The sequence below is a fragment of the Tursiops truncatus genome, chromosome 5, assembly GCF_011762595.2.
Source record: "Tursiops truncatus isolate mTurTru1 chromosome 5, mTurTru1.mat.Y, whole genome shotgun sequence".
Classification (NCBI taxonomy): Eukaryota; Metazoa; Chordata; class Mammalia; order Artiodactyla; family Delphinidae; genus Tursiops; species Tursiops truncatus.
The window spans coordinates 15,715,127-15,737,236 of NC_047038.1; positions in this window are offsets into that span (position 1 = coordinate 15,715,127).

A 22,110-nucleotide genomic window follows, 5' to 3' on the forward strand; every position below is an offset into this window, starting at 1 on the left:
TTTTACATGTAGCTGTCCAGTTTTCCCAGCACCACTTATTGAATAGGCTGTCCTTTCTCCACTGTACATTTCTGCCTCCTTTGTCAAAGATAAGGTGACCATATGTGCGTGGGTTTATCTCTGGGCTTTCTATCCTGTTCCATTGATCTATATTTCTGTTTTTGTGCCAGTACCATACTGTCTTGATTACTGGACAAATTCTTAGAAAGGCACAACCTGCCAAGACTGAATCAGGAAGAAATAGAAAATATGAACAGACCAATCACAAGCACTGAAATTGAAACTGTGATTAAAAATCTTCCAACAAGCAAAAGCCCAGGACCAGATGGCTTCACAGGCGAATTCTATCAAACATTTAGAGAAGAGCTATCACCTATCCTTCTCAGACTCTTCCAAAATATAGCAGAGGGAGGAACACTCCCAAACTCATTCTACGAGGCCACCATCACCCTGATACCAAAACCAGACAAGGATGTCACAAAGAAAGAAAACTACAGGCCAATATCACTGATGAACATAGATGCAAAGATCCTCAACAAAATACTAGCAAACAGAATCCAACAGCACATTAAACGGATCATACACCATGATCAAGTGGGGTTTATTCCAGGAATGCAAGGATTCTTCAATATACGCAAATCAATCAACGTGATACACCATATTAACAAATTGAAGGAGAAAAACCATATGATCATCTCAATAGATGCAGAGAAAGCTTTTGACAAAATTCAACACCCATTTATGATAAAAACCCTGCAGAAAGTAGGCATAGAGGGAACTTTCCTCAACATAATAAAGGCCATATATGACAAGCCCACAGCAAACATCATCCTCAATGGTGAAAAACTGAAAGCATTTCCACTAAGATCAGGAACAAGACAAGGTTGCCCACTCTCACCACTCTTATTCAACATAGTTTTGGAAGTTTTAGCCACAGCAATCAGAGAAGAAAAGGAAATAAAAGGAATCCAAATCGGAAAAGAAGAAGTAAAGCTGTCACTGTTTGCAGATGACATGATCCTATACATAGAGAACCCTAAAGATGCTACCAGAAAACTACTAGAGCTAATCAATGAATTTGGTAAAGTGGCAGGATACAAAATTAATGCACAGAAATCTCTGGCATTCCTATATACTAATGATGAAAAATCTGAAAGTGAAATCAAGAAAACACTCCCATTTACTATTGCAACAAAAAGAATAAAATACCTAGGAATAAACCTACCTAAGGAGACAAAAGACCTGTATGCAGAAAATTATAAGACACTGATGAAAGAAATTAAAGATGATACAAATAGATGGAGAGATATACCATGTTCTTGGATTGGAAGAATCAACATTGTGAAAATGACTCTACTACCCAAAGCAATCTACAGATTCAATGCAATCCCTATCAAACTACCACTGGCATATTTCACAGAACTAGAACAAAAAATTTCACAATTTGTATGGAAACACAAAAGACCCCGAATAGCCAAAGCAATCTTGAGAACGAAAAATGGAGCTGGAGGAATCAGGCTTCCTGACTTCAGACTATACTACAAAGCTACAGTAATCAAGACAGTATAATGTGTTTCTTCTCAGGGAAGGTGATGGGGGTTGAGTATGAGGCAAGAAAGAAAAATCGTTTGGGGAAACTTATAAAATACTACCTTGCTTCCCATCCTGAGGGAATAATAATCAGCATGCCTAAAAGGAATGGCAAGCATTTATATTTCATATATATATATATGGTCCAGATTTTTATCTTGCCCCCCTGGTTAGATCCTCTGTTGTGTTTTTTTGCTGTGTTCTGCCTAATAGGGGCACCTGAGTCATAAATGACATTGTCAGCTAGCTTCCATCTGACTCAGAACCCAGGTATAAAACTAAATGAGTTTCTTTAATTTGAGATCATTCAGAACTTTTGGGGTTTCAAATTAAACTAGTTTAAGAATTAAAAAAAAAACACAACAATTTACTAGAAGGCTACTGAGGGTTTACAGGGCAGAGAAAGAACTGTAGGATCAATGTCATCTTTGGGACTTTAGGAAGAGGAAACTTTTGTTTCCAGGATATTGCTTTTCCTTCCCTCTCTCTCCCTCTCTCTCCCCTTCTCTCCCTCTCTTCAACCTTTCATTTCCATCTGTTACTCATCTCTGTTTGTATTTTCTTCCATTAATTCTGTCCTTCTGTACTCAAGTTCTTTGCACATAATGAGGAATATCACAAATGGTGTAGCCTTATATTCACATCCTAGTTCTGTGACTTAAGAAGCAAGGGCTCTCCATTGAGTAAGAACAATCTTGGGAAATAACACTAATTGGCCAAGACTATGTCACATGCCTTTCCTGTATGAAATCCCATGGACAGGGATACTAATTGGCCAGGACTAAATCACGTCTTTCTCTGTGATCAGGGGTGTGTCATCTGTTACTGGTGAAATGGAGAAAAGAAGCATTTCACACAGACGGAAGCAGTAGCTAACCCAGGAGTTTAGGAAGGCACTTAGAAGATTTGTTGAGAATAGCATAGTTCACAACTTAGAATAAGAAATTTATCTACTTCATTAGAGTTAACAGAATTATATAATTATATCTAAAACATTATGAGATTCTGCTAACAAGTTCTAATTTCTTTTTTCCTCTCCTTACTGATCTTATCTGATCCTGTTTTCAGCTTCTTTTTAGGCTGTTCCTTGGGGCTTATTTCCTCTCATTGCAAGATGGATTCTCTATCATTTTATGTGGCTCCACATAAAAGTGTGCTTTCTCTACACTGAGTGGTATCCAGTAACTAATTTCTAACTAGCATCCAGTGTCATTTTCCCCTATACCCTTAGTCACAGTCTCAAGAATGGAGACTTCTATCAGTCTCCCTATTTAGTGGGAATACTTCACCTGGTGTTCTAGTTTCCAATCATCTATCACCATGAAAAAAAAGTATGAGTACAATGACAATGCCTGCCTGTCAATATAAACAGGACCATTTTCTCTCACTTGTCCATTGCCTGCACCTTCAATAATGGCAGCTTGATGAACAGTATGCTTATTTACACAGCTTAGAGCACCAGCAAAATTTAGACTTAGTTTGAATATACCCTCTACCTTGAAAATGCTTGCTGCTCCATTCTCCCTTAACTTTTTATATTTTGTTTGTCTTCTCATTAATTCAATAGATTTTACCTTTCCTTAAATCCCCTTACCTCAAACTCCCTTCACCTTTTAAAAAGTATAATTTACTGTATCTTATATTTACTTGTAATATTGTTTTACTGTTGGAGATCAGGTTACAAAGTTGCATATATTTTAAGTGGTTTGTCCATAACTTTATCTTTCCAGCATGCCTTATTTCAGTGCACAATTTTACATAACACAAAATGTTCAAGAATGCACATATCACGTTGTAGTAGAAATGACTGTATACATACACCCATATTACAGAAGCATTATTTAATCATATACAATCAAATCAGGTAAACATCACAGTGTATTAACACAAGTAGAAATGGTAGAATACTGTTAGAAACTCGGTATATGAAGTTGAGCAAAGAGCTCAGCTTCTCCCACGAACACAACAAAACTACAACTATATGTAGAGCAAACCTCTCTGAGAACCTGAAGACTAGCAGAATGGCTGTTTTCCAACTAAGAATATAAAGAAAAAACACACTGAGATGGGTGGAGGGAAGAGAAGTGATCTAGTCAGGACACACACCCCCAGTGGTGACCCAAAAGAGGAAGGAAATATCACTAACAATGAGGCTCCCTTAAGGAGCAAAGGGTTCAAGACCCATATTGGGCACCTCAGCCCTGGAGTCCAGCACTGGAAGATAAGGCCCCTTAACTGGTTTTGAAAACCAGCATGTCTTACAATAGGTAGAACTGGAGGGCTGTAGGAAACAAAATGTGCTCTTACAGTGTGAACCACAATCTTATTTGTTCCCAGTCCCAGCGCAGAGGCAGCAGATTGAAAAGTGCTTTGTACTCTAGCCAGCTTGCCAACAGTGCCCCAGCATGCACCCCCAGTCTGCACTGGGCTCCAGCTCCAACCACCCCCCACCACATGCCAAAGCATCAGCCCTTGTGCACTCTGGGAAAAGCCATGGCCCATGCTGGGTTCTGGCTCCGGGCCTTCCCTCCTTCAAGGTGGCACTGCCTGCATCCACTGAGAGAAGCCCAGGCCTGTTCCGTGCTCCAGCTCTACCCCTTCTGGCTGCAGTCTTCCCCCACCCCACCCTTAAGGCAGCAGACACCAGCACACTCTGCAAAAATCCTCAGCCCACACTCGTTTCAACTTCAGCCTTCCTGCCAAAGCCACTGGGCACACACAGACTGCAAAGGTGCACTCCTATACAAGGACACAACTTTAAAACTGGAAAAGGTAACTGTTTCACCTAATTTCATGGAGACAAACACAAAAAGTCAAACAAAATGAGAAGACAGTAGAATATGTTCCAAACAAAAAAATAAGAAAAAAACCGTAATGAAAAGAGGTAAGTAATTTACTGGATAAAGAGTTCAAACGGTCATTTTAAAAAAGCTCACCAAAATAGGGAAAACAATAAGGAAACACAGTGAGAATTTCAACAAAGAATCAGAACACAGAAAAGGAACCACACAGATGGATACAATCACTGAAATGAAAAATACACTAGAGGAAATCAACAGGAGATTAGATGCTAAAGAAAAATATATAAGGGGCCTGGAAGACAGAATAGTGAAAAACACCCAACCAAAAGAGCAAAAAGAGAAAAAAACAAATTAAAAAAGAGGATATTTAAGGAACCTTAGGAACTACATCAAATACACTAACATTTGCATTACAGAGGTCTCAGAAGGAGAAAAGAGAGCAAGAGAGGCAGAAAAAATATTTTATGGAATTATGGCTGAAAATCTCCCTAATCTGAAGACAGAAACAGATATCCAGGTACAGGAAACACAGAGTCCCAAACAAGATGAACCCAAACAGACCCACACCAAAAGATATCATCTTTAATATGACAAAACTTAAAGAGAATTTTAAAGGCAGCAAGAGAAAAAGAGTCACATACAAAGAACCCCCATAGTGGTATCAGCTGATTTTTCGGTAGAAATTTTAAGGCCAGAAAGGAGTGGCATGATATATTTAAAGTGCTGAAAGGGAAAAAAAAAAACTATAACCAAAGATATTCTACCTAACAAGGTTATCACTCAGAGTTGAAGGACAGGAAAAGTGTTCCCCAGACAAGCAGAACTAAAAGAGTGTATCACCAATAAACCAGACTTATAAGAAATGGGTATAAACTGGGAGATTGGGATTGACATATGTACACTAATATGTATAAAACAGATAACTAATAAGAACCTGCTGTATAAAAATAAATAAAATAAAATTCAAAAAAAAAGAAATGGGTATAGAGGAAATATAATCCAGCAATTCTACTTGTTTATCTGAAAAAAAATGAAAAAAAAAAATTCAAAAAGATATATGTATCCCAATGCATATAGAAGAATTATCATTATTTTTTTTTACTTTTTAAAATTAGGATATAGTTGCTTTACAATGTTGTGTTAGTTTCTGCTATACAACAAAGTGAATCAGCTATAAGTACATATATATTCCCTCCCTCTTGGACCTCCCTCCCACCCGTCTAGGTTACCACAGAGCACCAAGCTGAGCTCCCTGTGCTATACAGCAGGTTTCCACTAGCTATCTATTTTACACATGGCAGTGCACATATGTCAATACCAATCTCCCAATTTATCCCAACCCTCCTTCCCCATGACACCAGGTCCACACATCTGTTATCTACATTTGTGTCTCTATTCCTGTCCTGAAAATAAGTTCATCTTTGCCATTTTTCTAGATTCCACATATATGTGTTAATATATGATATTTGTTTTTCCCTTTCTGACTTACTTTACTCTGTACGACAGACTCTAGCTCCATCCATGTCTCTACAAATGAGCCAATTTCTTTCCTTTTTATGGATGAGTAATATTCCATTGTTTATATGTACCACATCTTCTTTATCCATTCATCTGTCAATGGACATTTAGGTTGCTTCCATGTCCTGGCTATTGTAAATAGTGCTTCAATGAACATTGGGGTGCATGGGTCTTTTTGAATTATGGTTTCTCAGGGTATATGTCCAGTAGGGGGATTGCTGGGTCATACTGTAGTGTTATTTTTAGTTTTTTAAGGATCCTTCCTTTTAAGGATCCTTCCTGGTTGTATCAGTTTACATTCCCACCAGTAGTGTAAGAGGATTCCCTTTTCTCCACACCCTCTCCAGCATTTATTGTTTGTAGATTTTTCTGATGATGGCCATTCTGAGTGAGGTGGTACCTCATTGTAGTTCTGATCTGCATTTCTCTAATAATTAGTGATGTTGAGCATCTTTTCATGTGCCTCTTGGCCATCTATATGTCTTCTTTGGGAAAATGTTTATTTAGGTCTTCCACCCATTTTTTGAGCTATTTGTATATTTTGGAGATTAATCCCATGTTTGGTTTGCAAATAATTTCTCCCATTCTGAGGGTTGTCTCTTCACCTTGTTGATGGTTTTCTTTGCTGTGCAAAAGCTTTTACGTTTCATTAGGTCCCATTTGTTTATTTTCATTTTTATTTTCATTACTCTAGGAGGTGGATCAAAAAAGATCTTGCTGTGATTTATGTCAAAGAGTGTTCTTCCTATGTTTCCTTCTAAGAGTTTTATAGTGTCTGGCCTTACATTTAGGTCTTTAATCCATTTTGAGTTTATTTTTGTGTATGGTGTTAGGGAGTGTTCTAATTTCATTCTTTTACATGTAGCTGTCCAGTTTTCCCAGCACCACTTCTTGAAAAAACTTTTCTCCATTGTATATCCTTGCCTACTTTGTCATAGATTTGGTGAATATAGGTGCATGGGTTTATCTATGGGCTTTCTATCCTGTTCCATTGATCTATATTTCTGTTTTTGTGCCAGTACCAAACGGTCTTGATTACTGTAGCTTTGTAGTATAGTCTCAAGTCAGGGAGCCTGAATCCTCCAGGTCTGTTTTTTTTCTCAAGATAGCTCTGGCTACTGGGGGTCTTTTGTGTTTCCATACAAACTGTAAAATTTTTTGTTCTAATTCTGTGAAAAATGCTTTGGTAATTTGATAGGGACTACACTGAATCTGTAGATTGCTTTGGGTAGTATAGTCATTTTCACAATATTGATTCTTCCAATCCAAGAACATGTATACCTCTCCTTCTGTTTGTGTCATCTTTGATTTCTTTCATCAGTGTCTTATAGTTTTCTGAGAACAGTTCCTTTGCCTCCGTACGTAGGTTACCAGCTTATTTTTCAGCAGAAACTCTGCAGGCCAGAAGGGAGTGGCACCATATATTTAAAATGATGAAAGGGAAAAACCTACAACCAAAATTACTCTACCCAACAAGGATCTCATTCAGAGTCAATGGAGAAATCAAAAGATTTACAGACAAGCAAAAGCTAAGAGAATTCAACACCACCAAAACCAGCTTTACAACAAATGCTAAAGGAACTTCTCTACGTAGGAAACACAACAGAAGAAAAAGACCCACAAAAACAAACCCAAAACAATTAAGAAAATGGTAATAGGAACATACATATCGATAATTACCTTAAATGTAAATTGATTAAATGCTCCAACCAAAAGACACAGACTGGCTGAATGGATACAAAAACAAGACCTGTATATATGCTTTCTACAAGAGACCCACTTCAGACCTAGGGACACATACAAACTGAAAGTGAGTGGATGGAAAAAGATATTCCATGCAAATGGAAATCAAAAGAAAGCTGGAGTAGCAATACTCATATCAGACAAAACAGACTGTAAAATAAAGACTGTGACAAGAGACAAGGAAGAATACTACATAATGATCAAGTGATCAATCCAAGAAAAAGATATAAGAATTATAAATATTTATGCACCCAACATAGGAGCACCTCAATAAATAAGGCAAATTCTAACACCCATAAAAGAGGAAATTGGCAGGAACATGATAATAGTGGGGGATTTTAACACCCCACTCACACCAATGAACAGATAATACAGAAAGAAAATAAACAAGGTAACACAAGCTTTGCATGACACAACAGACCTGATAGACTTAATTGATATTTATGGAACATTCCATCCAAAAGCAGCATAATACACTCACTTTCTTCTCAAGTGCACAAGGAACATTCTCCAGGACAGATCACATCTTGGGTCACAAATCAAGCCTTGGTAAATTTAAGAAAAATGAAATCGTATCAAGCATCTTTTCTGACCACAACGCTATGAGATTAGACATCAATTACAGGGAAAAAAAACTGTAAAAAACACAAAAACATGGAGGCTAAACAATATGGTACTAAGTAACAACGAGATCACTGAAGAAATCAAAGAGTAAATCAAAAAGTACATAGAAACAAATGAAAAGGAAAACACAATGACCCAAAACCTATGGGATGCAGCAAAAGCAGTTTTAAGAGGGAAGATTATAACAATTGAATCCTACCTCAGGAAACAAGAAAAATCTCAAATAAACAACCTAACACTTAAAGCAACTAGAGGAAGAACAAACAAAACCCAAAGTTAGTAGAAGGAAAGAAATCATGAAAATCAAATCAGAAATAAATGAAATAGAAACAAAGAGAACAATAGCAAAAATCAATGAAACTAAAAGGTGGTTTTTTAGAGAATATATACAAAATTGATAAACCTTTAGCCAGACTCATCAAGAAAAAAACAGAGAGGATTCAAGTCAATAAAATTAGAAATGAAAAAGGAGAAATTACAACTGACATTGCAGAAATACAAAGGATCATAAGAGACTACCACAAGCAACTACGTGCCAATAAAATGGTCAACCTGGAAGAAATGGACAAATTCAAATGGACAAACAAAAGTCCAGGACCAGATGGCTTCACAGGTGAATTCTATCAAACATTAAGAGAAGAGCCAACACCCATCCTTCTCAAGCTCTTCCAAAAACTTGCAGAGGCGGGAACACTCCCAAGCTCATTCTACAAGGCCACCATCACCCTGATACCAAAACCAGACAAAGATATCAGAGACCAAAAGAAAATTACTGACCAATATCACTAATAAACATAGATTCAAAAATCCTCAACAAAATACTAGCAAACCAAATCCAGCAATACATTAAAAGGATCATACACCAGGATCAAGTGGGATTTATTCCCGGGATGAAAGGATGTTTCAATATTTGCAAATCAGTCAGTGTGATACACCACATTAACAACCTAAAGAATAAAAGCCATATGATCATCTCAATAGATGCAGAAAAATATTTGACAAAATTCAACACCCATTTATGATAAAAACTCTCCAGAAAGTGGGCATAGAGGGAACCTACCTCAACATGATAAAGGCCATATACAACAAAATCACAGAAAACATCATACTTAAGGGTGAGAAACTGAAAACATTTCCTCAAAGATCAGGAACAAGACAAGGATGTCCACTCTTGCCACTATTATTCAACATAGTTTTGGAAGTCCTAGCCATGGCAATCAGAGAAGAAAAAGAAATAAAAGGAATCCAAATTGGAAAAGAAGAGGTAAAACTGTCACTGTTTGCAGATGACATGATACTATACATAGAAAATCCTAAAGCTGCTTCCAGAAAACTACTAGGGCTCATCAATGAATTTGGTGAAGTTGCAGGATAGAAAATTAATGTGGAGAAATCTCTTGCATTCCTATACACTAACAACAAAACACGAGAAAGAGAATTAAAGAAACAACCCAATTTACCATTGCAACAAAAAGAATAAAATACCTAGAAGAATTATTTTCAATAGCTAAGATATGGAAGCAACCTAAGTGCCCACTGAGAAATGAATGGATAAAGAAAATATACTACTCAGCCATAAAAACGGGGGAAAAACAGGATGAAATCTTGCCATTTGTGACAACATGGATGGCCCTAGGGGGTATTATGCTTGGTGAAATAAGTCAGACAGAGAAAGACAATAAATGTTTTCATTTATATGTGAAGTCTAAGAAACAAAACAAACAAATATAACAAGATAGAAACAGACTTACAGATACAGAGAACAAACTAGGGGTTCCCACAGGAGAAAGGGGGATGGGGAGGGGCAAAATAGGTGAATGGAATTAAGAGGTACAAACTACCTGTTATAAAATAAATCACACACACAAATAAAATACTTAGGAATAAACCTGACCAAGGAGGTGAAAGTCTTATGCTGAGAACTATAAAACGTTAATAAATGAAACTGAAGATGATTCAAAAAAATGGAACGATATCTCATGCTCTTGGATTGGATGAATTAATATTGTTACAATGGCCATACTACTCAAAGCAATCTACAGAGTTTATGTGATCCCTATCAAATTACCTTTGACATTTTTCACAGAATTAGAACAATAATCATAAAATTTATGTGGGACCATAAAAGACCCAGAATTGCCAAATGAATCATTAGGAAAAAGAACAAAGCAGGAAGCATAACCCTCCCAGACTTCAGACAATACTACAAAGCTACAGTAATCAAAACAGTGTGGTACTGGCACAAAAACAGACATATGTATCAATGGAACAGAACAGAGAGCCCGGAAATAAAGACACACACCTATGGTCAATAAATCTTCAACAAAGGAGGAAAGAATATACAATGGAGGTGGTGTTGGGAAAGTTGGACAGCCAAATGTAAATCAATGAAGTTAGAATATTCCCTTACACCATGCAGGAAAATAAACTCAAAACAGCCTAGGGACTTCCCTGGTAGCACAGTTGTTAAGACTCCGCACTCCTAACGCAGGGCGCCCAGGTTTGATCCCTGGTCAGGGAACGAGATCTCACATGCATGCTGCAACTAAAAGTTTACATGCTGCAACAAAGGAGCCCATGTGCTGCAACTAATACATGGTGCAACCAAAAAAAAAAAAGTGCCTTCCCAGATTTTGGCTTTAAAAAAAAAGTAGCCTAAAGACTTAAATGTAAGGCATGACACCATAAAACTTAGAAGAGAACATAGGCAAAACATTTTCTGACATCAATCTAACCAATGTTTTCTTAGGTCACTCTCCAAAGGCAATAGAAATTAAAAAATGGGACCTAATCAAACCTACAAGCTTCTGTACAGCAAAGGAAACCATAAACAAAATAAAAAGTCAACCTATGAACTGGCAGAAAATATTTGCAAATGATGAGACCGACAAGGGCTTAATTTCCAAAACATACAAATAGCTCATACAATTAAATGACAACAAAAACAAACAACCCAATAGAAGAATGGGCAGAAGACCTAAATAGACATTTCTCCAAAGAAGACATACAGATAGCCAACAGGCACATGAAAAGATGCTCACCATTGCTAATTATTAGAGAAATGCCAATCAAAATTACAATGAGGTATACCACCTCACACCTGTCAGAATGACCATCATTAAAACGTCTACAAATAACAAATACTGGAGAGGGTGTGGAGAAAAGGAAACCCTCCTACACTGTTGGTGGGAATGTAAATTGGTGTAGCCCCTGTAGATAACAGGTTCCTCAAAAAACTAAAAGAGTTGCCATATCATCCAGCAATCCCACTCCTAACCATATATGCAGACAATTATTCAAAAAGATACATGCACCCCAATGCTCATTGCAGCACTATTTATAATAGCCAAGACATAGAAACAACATAAATGTCCATCAACAGATAAATGGATAAAGAAGATGTGGTACATATATACAATAGAATACTACTCAGCCATAAAAAAAAAATGAAATAATGCCGTTTGCAGCAACATGGATGAACTTAGAGATTATCATACTAAGTGAAATAAGTCAGAAGAGAAATACAAATACCCTATGATATCACATATGTGGAATCTAAAATATGACACAAATGAACTTATCTATGAAATAGAAACAGACTCACATAGAGAACAGATTTGTGGTTGCCAAGGGGGAATGGGATAGGGGAGGGATGGATTGGGTTTTTGAGATTAGCAGACAGAAACTATTATATATATATATAGAATGGATAACAACAGGTCCTACTGTATAGCACAGGGAACTATATTCAATAACCTGTGATAAACCATAATTGAAAAGAATATGAAAAAGAAAGTATATATATATATATATATATATAACTGAATCATTTTTCTGTACAGTAGAAATTAACAGAACATTGTAAATCAACTATACTTTGATAAAATAAATTTAAAAAAATAAGCCACAAGAATGTGATGTATAGAACAGGAAATATATTTAATATTCTATATTAACTTTGTATGGTGTGTAATCTATAAAAATATGAAATTAACATGTTATACACCTGAAACTATACTTCATCTAAAAAAATAGATGAGCAAGGAGCATTATGATATCAACTCTAATGAAATTTATTATCTGGGAATATATCAGTCATTCAAACAGATAAACATAAACTTTCAATAGTGAGAATGGTTTTTGAATTGTGTGAGATGAAGATATTAGTTGAGAAATTAGGGTGTTATTGGTGTCAAGGCGAGAAACAAGAAGTTATACAGCAAACGGTATCCTTAAATCATGCACCAATTTCAAACATTTTTTTTTTTAGGTTGTAGAGTGAAACTGATAGATATAATCAGCAAAATTCTCTTAACTAAAATTATATAATTAACTCCTACAATTTAAGAGTGTGCGAGAGAGTAGAGAGAGAGAGAGAGGAAAAAAGAAGATAGAAAGATGGAAAATCACAACCATGGAAACAAAGAAAACTAACATATACAATTTCCCACTAATAAATTTGAATGCCTGGTAGAAATGGATTGTTTTCTAGAAAGAAGTCATAAAAGACAATATCATATTACAAAAAATAAAAATTAGATTATCTAAGAAAATTTTGAAAGAGAAATTATCATGTTATAAATTGAGAAAATGAATGGCAGGAACCATGGCTATTTGTTTTTTGTACCTTTTTGAGTAATCTAATCAAGTTTTGTACATAGTTAATTTATTCAACAATATTTCTTCAGCACTTATTAAAAACAAGACACTCTTTAAAAAGTAGGAATGAAGTGAACAGTTTTTATATGATCCCTTCTTTTGTGAAGCTTATGGTATAGTGGCATAAAGGGATAATAATTAAATCATTGTCTAAACACCCAAAGGTAAGTGCTGAGGAGGGAAGCATCAGACAGAGTACTGGCTGTCAGTGGTTTTAGTGCCACAGAATTGGAAAGACTCAATATTGAGTTTACGTCTAAAGGATGTGTGAACATTGAACATTAACTAGATGAGAAGAGAGAAGAGAGATGTTTCCAAGAAGATGAAACAACGTATGCAATTTCCTTAAGGTAAGAGGGAGGTAGGCAACATGGGAAATGAAAGGGCCTTAGTGGCTGGAAAATAGAGTGTGAGAGGGAGAATTCTATGAGGTGAGGCAAAACAGGGAGTCATGGGAGAGAGCATTTTGTGAAGGGGCTGAGACTTTATCCCTGGGGCTAAGGAAACTTATTTAAGATGATTATACAAAGAAATGATATAAGTAAGCAGTTTTGTATTCTGAAAAGATGATGCTGACTGCAGTGGAAATGCCACAGGAGAAAAGCATGAAAAAAAGGATGTTAATAAACCAAGTAGGAGGTCATTACAATAGCCACTGTGAGAAAGGATGATGGCTTTAGCTTAAGTACAGATATTCAGATAGATAAATTATTGGAGGAGTAAAGATGCTACCTCATGATGGATTCACTGTGCAAGAGTGCATGGTAGAGTATGTTAAGAATATTGCCTAGGGCTTCCCTGGTGGCGCAGTGGTTGAGAGTCTGCCTGCCGATGCCGGGGACACAGGTTTGTGCCCCAGTCCAGGAAGATCCCACATGCCGCAGAGCGGCTGGGCCCGTGAGCCATGGCCGCTGAGCCTGGGCGTCCGGAGCCTGTGCTCCGCAACGGGAGAGGCCACAGCAGTGAGAGGCCCGTGCACAGCAAAAAATAAAAAATAAAAAAAAAAATATTGCCTAGGCTTCTAGTTCCTCCTCTGTACACTGAATAGGTAGTGGAGACCTTCTGCATGATACAAAACTCTAGAAACGACCAGGTTGAGGGAGAAGGAATAGAGTGGTAGATGGTATCTACAACTTGCCTTTGAAATATGCAATTTAGAGATTTTAAATAAGCAGCAGGATAATATTCATTATAAAGCTGGCATATCTGCAACCCTGCAGTCATTTTAATCAATATAAGGAAAAGTTTGGAACTTGTAAGAATTTGTTGTGGGGGTATTATTAATTACTTAATTCTAAATCAAATCAATACTTGGATATGAGCAAAATTAAATAGTTCAGACAACACTGAAATGAAAAATCCCTTGTCTGACCCCTTTGTCCTCATCCCCAGTAACACTCCCCCAAGGGATCACTTGTAGCTCCCAATTTTGTTTATTTGTTTGTTTTGAGGTGGTGGGGTGGTAATCAATGAGGTATTTTCTCAAATATCTCTCAAGTTATCAAATAGTATTATTTTTAAAGTTTTCTGAATTACTTCTGTTTCTTCTGAAGTAATATTTTAATAACTGTTGCTAACTGTAGTCTTTAAGATTTTCTCAAAATTTTGGTGGTCATTTTTTTGCCTTTATATTTAAAATAATGCAACATAAAAGCTAACTATTAACTATTCCTATGGGTTAAGTTTCTTGACTAGTAGTCTTCATTTTAGAATAAATGAAAAGGAAACTGGGCCTTGTATATTTAGCACAAAAGAGTAAAATGCAGACGTTTCGGTCTAGTACCTCAAATCCATATTAGAAACTCTAGTTTTCCCCAGAAAACTGATTTTTTTTGTGGGGGGTAGTTCTGGGTAGTTGATACTTGTTGCTGGTTAAGACTGATGGTTAGTTTTTCTTTTGTTTATAGTTTCCTTTGCTGTGCAAAAGCTTTTAAGTTTAATTAGGTCCCATTTGATTTTTATTTTCATTACTCTAGGAGGTGAATCAGAAGAGAGCTGGTTGTGATTTATGTCAGAGAGTGTTCTGCTTATGTTTTGCTTTAAGAGTTTTATAGTATCCCATCTTACATTTAGGGCTTTAGTCCATTTTGAGTTTATTTTTGTGTATCGTGTTGGAGAATGTTCTAATTTCATTCTTTTACATGTAGCTGTACAGTTTTCCCAGCACCACTTATTGAAGAGAGCGTCTTTTCTCCATTGTATATTCTTGCTCCTTTGTCATAGATTAGGTGACCATAGGTGTGTGGGTTTATCTTTGAACATTCTATGCTGTTCCATTGATCTATACTTCTGTTTTTGTGCCAGTACCATACTGTTTTGGTTACTATAGCTTTGTAGGATAGTCTGAAGTCAGGGAGCCTGATTCCTCCTTTTCCATTTTTCTTCTCAAGATAACCCACAGAATGGGAAATACTATTTGCAAATGAAGCGACTGACAAGGGATTAGTTTCCAAAATATACAAACAGCTCAGGCAGCTCAATATCAAAAAGACCAAACAATCCAATCAAGAAATGGGCAGAAGATCTAAACAGACATTTCTCCAAAGAAGACATACAGATAGCCAAAAAGCACATGAAAAGATGCTCAACATCACTAATTATTAGAGAAATGCAAATCAAAACTACAATGAGGTATCACCTCACACTGTTTAGAATGGCCAATATCAAAAAATCTACAAACAGTAAATGCTGGAGAGGGTGTGGAGAAAAGGAAACCCTACTACACTGTTGGTGGGAATGTAAATTGGTACAGCCATTATGGAGAACAGTATGGAGTTTCCTTAAAACACTAAAAATAGAGCTACCATATGATCAAGCAATCCCACTCCTGGGCATATATCTGGAGAAAACCATATTTTGAAAAGATACATGCACCCCAATGTTCATCACAGCACTATTTACAATAGTCAGGACATGGAAGCAACCTAAATGTCCATCGACAGAGGAATGGATAAAGAATATGTGGTACATATATACAATGGAATATTATTCAGCCATTAAAAAGAATGAAATAATGCCATTTGCAGCAACATGGATGGACCTAGAGATTGTCAGACTGAGTGAAATAAGTTAGAAAGAGAAAGACAAATATCATATGATATCGCTTATATGTGGAATCTAAAAGAATGGCACAAATGAAACTATTTACAAAACAGAAATAGAGTCACAGATGTAAAAAACAAACTTATGGCTACCAAGGGGGAAATGGGGGATAAATTGGGAGATTGGGATTGACATATACACACTACTGTATATAAAACAGATAACTAATAAGTACCTACTGTATAGCACAGGGAACTCTACTCAATACTCTGTAATGATTTATATGGGAATAGAATCTAAAAAAGAGTGGATATACATATATGTATAACTGTTTCACTTTGCTGTACAGCAGAAACTGATACAACATTGTAAATCAACTATACTCCCACAAAAAAAAAAAAAAAAAAAAAAGACTGACGGCTAAGTTTGGGGTGGGTAGTGAGATGTGTCAACTGTTCCATTTACAAAATTTGAATTAATCCCTATGCTTTCAGATCCATTAATTCACTTCAACCACCCATCACATATAACATTTCTAAGTCAAAGGCAATTCAGGGAAAAAATAAAGTCATTTAGAGATCTGCCTGGACAGATTGTTTATAAGTCATGGTCTTTTCTACCTCTTAATTTTGGTCTCCTTAGAACTTTCTTTCAATTATCACACCTCCATTCTCTTTCTATATGCCTCTATTTTTTTCTATAGTAATGAAAAAAATTCTCCCTCAGCAGTTGACTCATATTCAGTTCTTTATCTGGTTGTGGGTTTAATTTATATAGTTACCATTTTTATTCATTTCTATCACTTTGAGTTTCATATGAAAGAAGAGATAATGTGCATGCTGGTTTGAATCATACACATTAATGTTATATTTATTGACATAGCTTAGTTTTATTTTTTCATTATTTTGAAAAGGAGTTAATTATAATAAAATTACTACATTTCGGAAAATAAAGTTTTAATTTTTTGTATGCAAAATCTCTCAAAGCCCAGAACACAAAACAGTTTATATGGGAATAATCTAGGGGTCTTATATTATGTATCCATATAATTCCAATTCCTGGTCCTTTACCTGGCATATAGTAGGCACTGAATAAATATTTATTGGATAAGTGAAAATATACGGAAATTTTATTTTGAAAATGTTTTAAAACGTCTTTTATGTCACAATGCACACTCTTCCCTTAATTAAATCTTATGCAGTCTCAGAAGTCTGGAGCTGTTTAACAGAGGTAATTCCAGTAATGTACCTAAATAAGGTGAAAGCCTTAAGGTCAAAATGTGCATTTTCATTTTTCAAAATTCTTCCATCAACCCTAAGTACAGAGAAACTCACATAGCAGAGTTTTACAAAAGATATTTCCAATAAAGAAATGCTGTGGGATTATGCAAAAGAGACTTTTCTACCAAATGGAATCAGAAGAAGCTTAAAATTAAACTTTCCATTTAACAAGAGCAATGTAACTGAAGACATGGTTTTAAAAATCCATTAAGTCACATTGGAAAAAGCAGTAAACACAGCTTTTGGAGACTACAGAATTCCATTTGGCAATCTATATCATTAGTGATAGTATTTCCACTAAATTACATATATTTGTACCCTGTTCTACAGACTTTCTTACAAAACATGATTTGCACAGAATTGTTCTGCTTTACTCCTAAGCATATGCTTGAAAGGATTTGCTGTAAAAATGAATTCTCTTACCTATAGCAATTTACATTGGAAGAAGAAGTCACTTACGTCAGCATCATTTAAAATGCAATTTATTTTTTTATTGTTTCATTGAAGTGAGGTTCATCACAGTAATGTTACCATATTAGGAACTTCAAAAAGTCAGAAAGAAAATGATGGGGAAATTGTTTGTCAGCAAACACTGCACTATTCTTAATTACAGAAATGGCAAGATATGTTATTGATACATTCCTATTTCTTTCCTTTTTTAATGGTGAGAATAATTGATGATTCTTATATTAAAGCAAGTTAGCATTTCATATGTGACTTTTCAAATCAGGTCACCTGGATTAGGGGCATTTTCTTCCATAAAGCAGAACCTGATTGTCTTAGCAATCCTTTTTAACCAGAGCTTTTGTGTAAATGATTTGTCAACTCACAACTAGATGACTTTCAATAACAGTAACGATATTTAAACTTGTCTTAATTTAATCATAAAATTTTGTAAGGTGTTAAATGTTTTAAATTCTTGTTGCCTTGTCTGTGGTTGGAGTGAAAATTCCCAATATATTATTTATATATATTGCTTACTGTAAAACTTACTTTCAGATGATAAAAGTCCTAAAGTTTTACATTAGTCATTTTTTTGCAAATAAAAATGCGTTTTTCAAAAGTTCTATTTCTGGCACTCAAGTGTAATTTCTGTGTGATATAAAAGAGTCCACTATGTTGACTTGGCAAAAGATTAAGACATTGATGGTGGGGGTTTCTTAATACAGCTTTGAAATTTCATGAAGGCCAACATCTGGTGGCATATTTTCCTTCACAACCTGAGCAGCGTATGGATATTAACTATAAAAATAATGATTTTATTTAGACCTACATCATCTTTTCCCATGCAATAAGACCACAGGCAAGGAAAATAAACCATGAATGGCAAGCATTAGACCTTACATAGAAATACGAACTCAATGTGATATTCAACTATTGTTGGTTGTGGTCAAAGACTTGTTGGTTGTGGATCAAAAACAAAAGAACTGCCAGGAAGTGAAATAATTATCCTGCAGTTCAATGAAAGTTTCTTATTTCTTCCTACTTTCAGTTAAAGCTCACATTTATTCTATAACATTAATATTGATGTATATCTAATTTAAGAACAAATATGTCTGTGGTTCTTATGCCCTTTGAAATAATACAGTCATTTTATTTATGTAATAGTATTTTTGTAATGTCCTAATGAGAGACAACTTCTATCTCATAGGGTATTTGACATCATATATGAATAATAAGTGTTTGTATATATTAGAAAGTTTTATGTTGATGAGATAATAATATATTATTATGTTCTTACATAATTTTATTAGTAGTCATGGAAACTATTCTTCATTATTGTAACATAATTCCTTCTTATATTTTTTACTCAGGTCAAATATAAGTACTAAGTTAAAAGAACTGGCTCATTGATTAGTAATGAACCACTGACAATTTCTCATACTACATGAGTCAATTATGGCCCTAAATATTTATTAATTAAAAATAGAAGAGTGAAAAGGATTGGTTTTCCCATGTCACTACAATAAAACACATAAAATATAGATAGTATTACCCATATCATAATCTTATCCTGCAGTATTACTTTCTGATGAGTACTCAGTAATTTTTCCAGTGTAAACTTAGCCTCAAAGAATTTTGGATACTTGACTGCATCCAAGAAAAGCAACTAAGTGTCAAGATCTTTTATATATTGAGCCAAAGATAAGAAATACACATGTATATGGTATACAGTCAATATCTAATTAGGGCTCTGCCTTCATCACCAATACTATATCAATCATATGCAGAGTTGAGTTGAAATTACCAGATGCTATATACTTAAACACATAGTATGGCCAATAAAAGGGGAATCAGTGAGCTGAAGTAATTTAGGAAGGGTTCTTGGAACAAGTAGACTGATCATGAAAAAGAAAACAAATGGGTAACATTTATGGATATTAATATATTATTTACTCTTCAGAACTGCATAAATTGATATTATTATTACCCCTATTTAAAGCTGGAGAAAATGAGGCACAGAGAGGTTAAATAATTTTCCAAAATAATGTAGATAGTAAGTGTTTGTCATAGTCAATTTGGGCTGTTACAACAAACTACCATAAACTGGGTAGTTTATAAACACCAGAAATTTCTCACAGTTCTAGAATACTGAGGAGTCCAAGATCAAAGAATCAACAGATTCAGTGTCTGGTGAGGGCCTGCTTCCTTGTTCACAGATAGCTATCTTCTTGCTCTTTCCTCATATGGTGGAAAGTGCCAAGGGTGCTCTTTGGGGTATCTTTTATATAAGGGCATTAATCCATTCATAAGGGCTCCACCCTCATGCCCTAATCACCTCTCAAAAGCCCCCCTCCTAATACCATCACATGGGCAGTAGGATTTCAAGATGAATTTTGTGGGGACATAAACATTTAGCTCCTAACAATACTGAAATATTAAACCCCAGCACTATAGTTCTAATCTATACTGCCTCTCAAGCACTTAGAGTAAGCACATCTCGTAGCCCACAGTTATCTCAATCCTATCTGATATGCCCCATGAGTAAGAGAGACATAGATGGTCTTTACAAGGATTATTTTTCGATTCCACATTAAGTGATATCATACAGCATTTGCCTTTCTCTGACTTATTTCAATTAGCATAACGCCCTCCAAGTACATCCATGTTGTTGCAAAGGGCAAAATTTCAATTTTTTTTATGGCCAAGTAGTATTCCATTGTGTATGTGTGTGTATATATATATATAGAATATCTTCTTTATCCATTCATCTGTTGATGGACATGTAGGTTGCTTCCATATCTTGGCAATTGTTAATAATGCTGCTATGAACATTGAGGTACATATATCTTTTAGAATTAGTGTTTTTTTGGACATATTGCTGGGTCATATGGTAATTCTATTTTTAGTTTTTTGAGAAACCTCCATACTGTTTTCCACAGTGGCTGCACCAAGTTACTTTCCCACCAACAGTGTACGAGGGTTCCCTTTTCTCCACATCATAACTAACATTTGTTATTTGTGTTCTTTTTGATGATAGCCATTCTGATGGAGGTGAGGTGATATCTCATTGTTGTTTTGATTTGCTTTTCCCTGATGATTAGCGATGTTGAGCATCTTTACATGTGCCTGTTGGCCATCTGCATTTCCTCTTTGGAAAAATGTCTATTCAGTTCTTCTGCCCATTTTATAATTGGGTTGTTTGTTTTCTTGATGTTGAGGTGTATGAGATGTTTATAGATGTTAGATAGTAACCCTTATCAGTCGTATCATTTGCAAATATTTTCTCCCATTCAGTAGAACTAGTGAATATAACAAAAAGAAGCAGACTCACAGATATAGAGAACAAACTAGTGGTTACCAATGGGGAGAGGGAAGGGAAGAGGGGCAATATAGGGGTAGGGGATTAAGAAGTGCAAACTATTAGGTGTAAAATAAGCTACAAGGATATATGTATAGCTGAGTAAAATACCCAATGTTTTAGAAAAACTATAAATGGAGTATAACCTTAAAAAATTGTGACTCACTATATTGTACACCTGTAATTTATATAATATTATACATCAACTGTATTTCAATAAAAAAAGGATCATTTTTTCTTATGTGTATCTGGGATGTGTATTGTGTGTGTGCTTCATTAGAAATTATTCCCAAATGTAATTTGGTGCAGCCAATGTGGGAAACAGTATGGAGGTTCCTCAGAAAGCTAAAAATAGAATTAACATATGATCCAGCAATCCCACTCAGGGGCATATATCTGGACAAAACTATAATTCATAAAGATATATGCACCCCTATGTTCATAGCAGCACTATTCACAATTGTCAAGACTTGGAAACAGCATAAATGTCCATCAACAGATGACTGGATAAAGAAGATGTGGTACATATATACAGTAGAATACTACTCAGCCATAAAAAAGAATAATGCCATTTGCAGCAACATGAATGTACCTAGAGATTATCATACTAAGTGAAGTAAGTCAGAAAGAGAAATACAAATACCATATGATAGCACTTTTTTGTGGAATATAAAATATGTCACAAATGAACTTATCTATGAGACAGAAACAGAATCACTGACATAGAGAACAGACTCGTGGTCGCCAAGAAAGAGAGGTTGAGGGGGAGGGATGGAGTGGGAGGTAGGGGTTAGCAAATATAAGCTTTTATATATAGAATGGATAAGCAAGGTCCTACAAATGTATAGCACAGAGAACTGTATTCAATATCCTATGATAAACCATAACGGAAGAGAATATAAAAAAAGAATGTACACATATTTACAACTGAATCACTTTGCTATACAGAATTAACTCAACATTGTAAATCAAGTATATTTCAATAAAAAAATTATTCCCAAGACTTCTGGATTGTAGTATCCTTTTATTATATTTTAAATTTATTTATTTA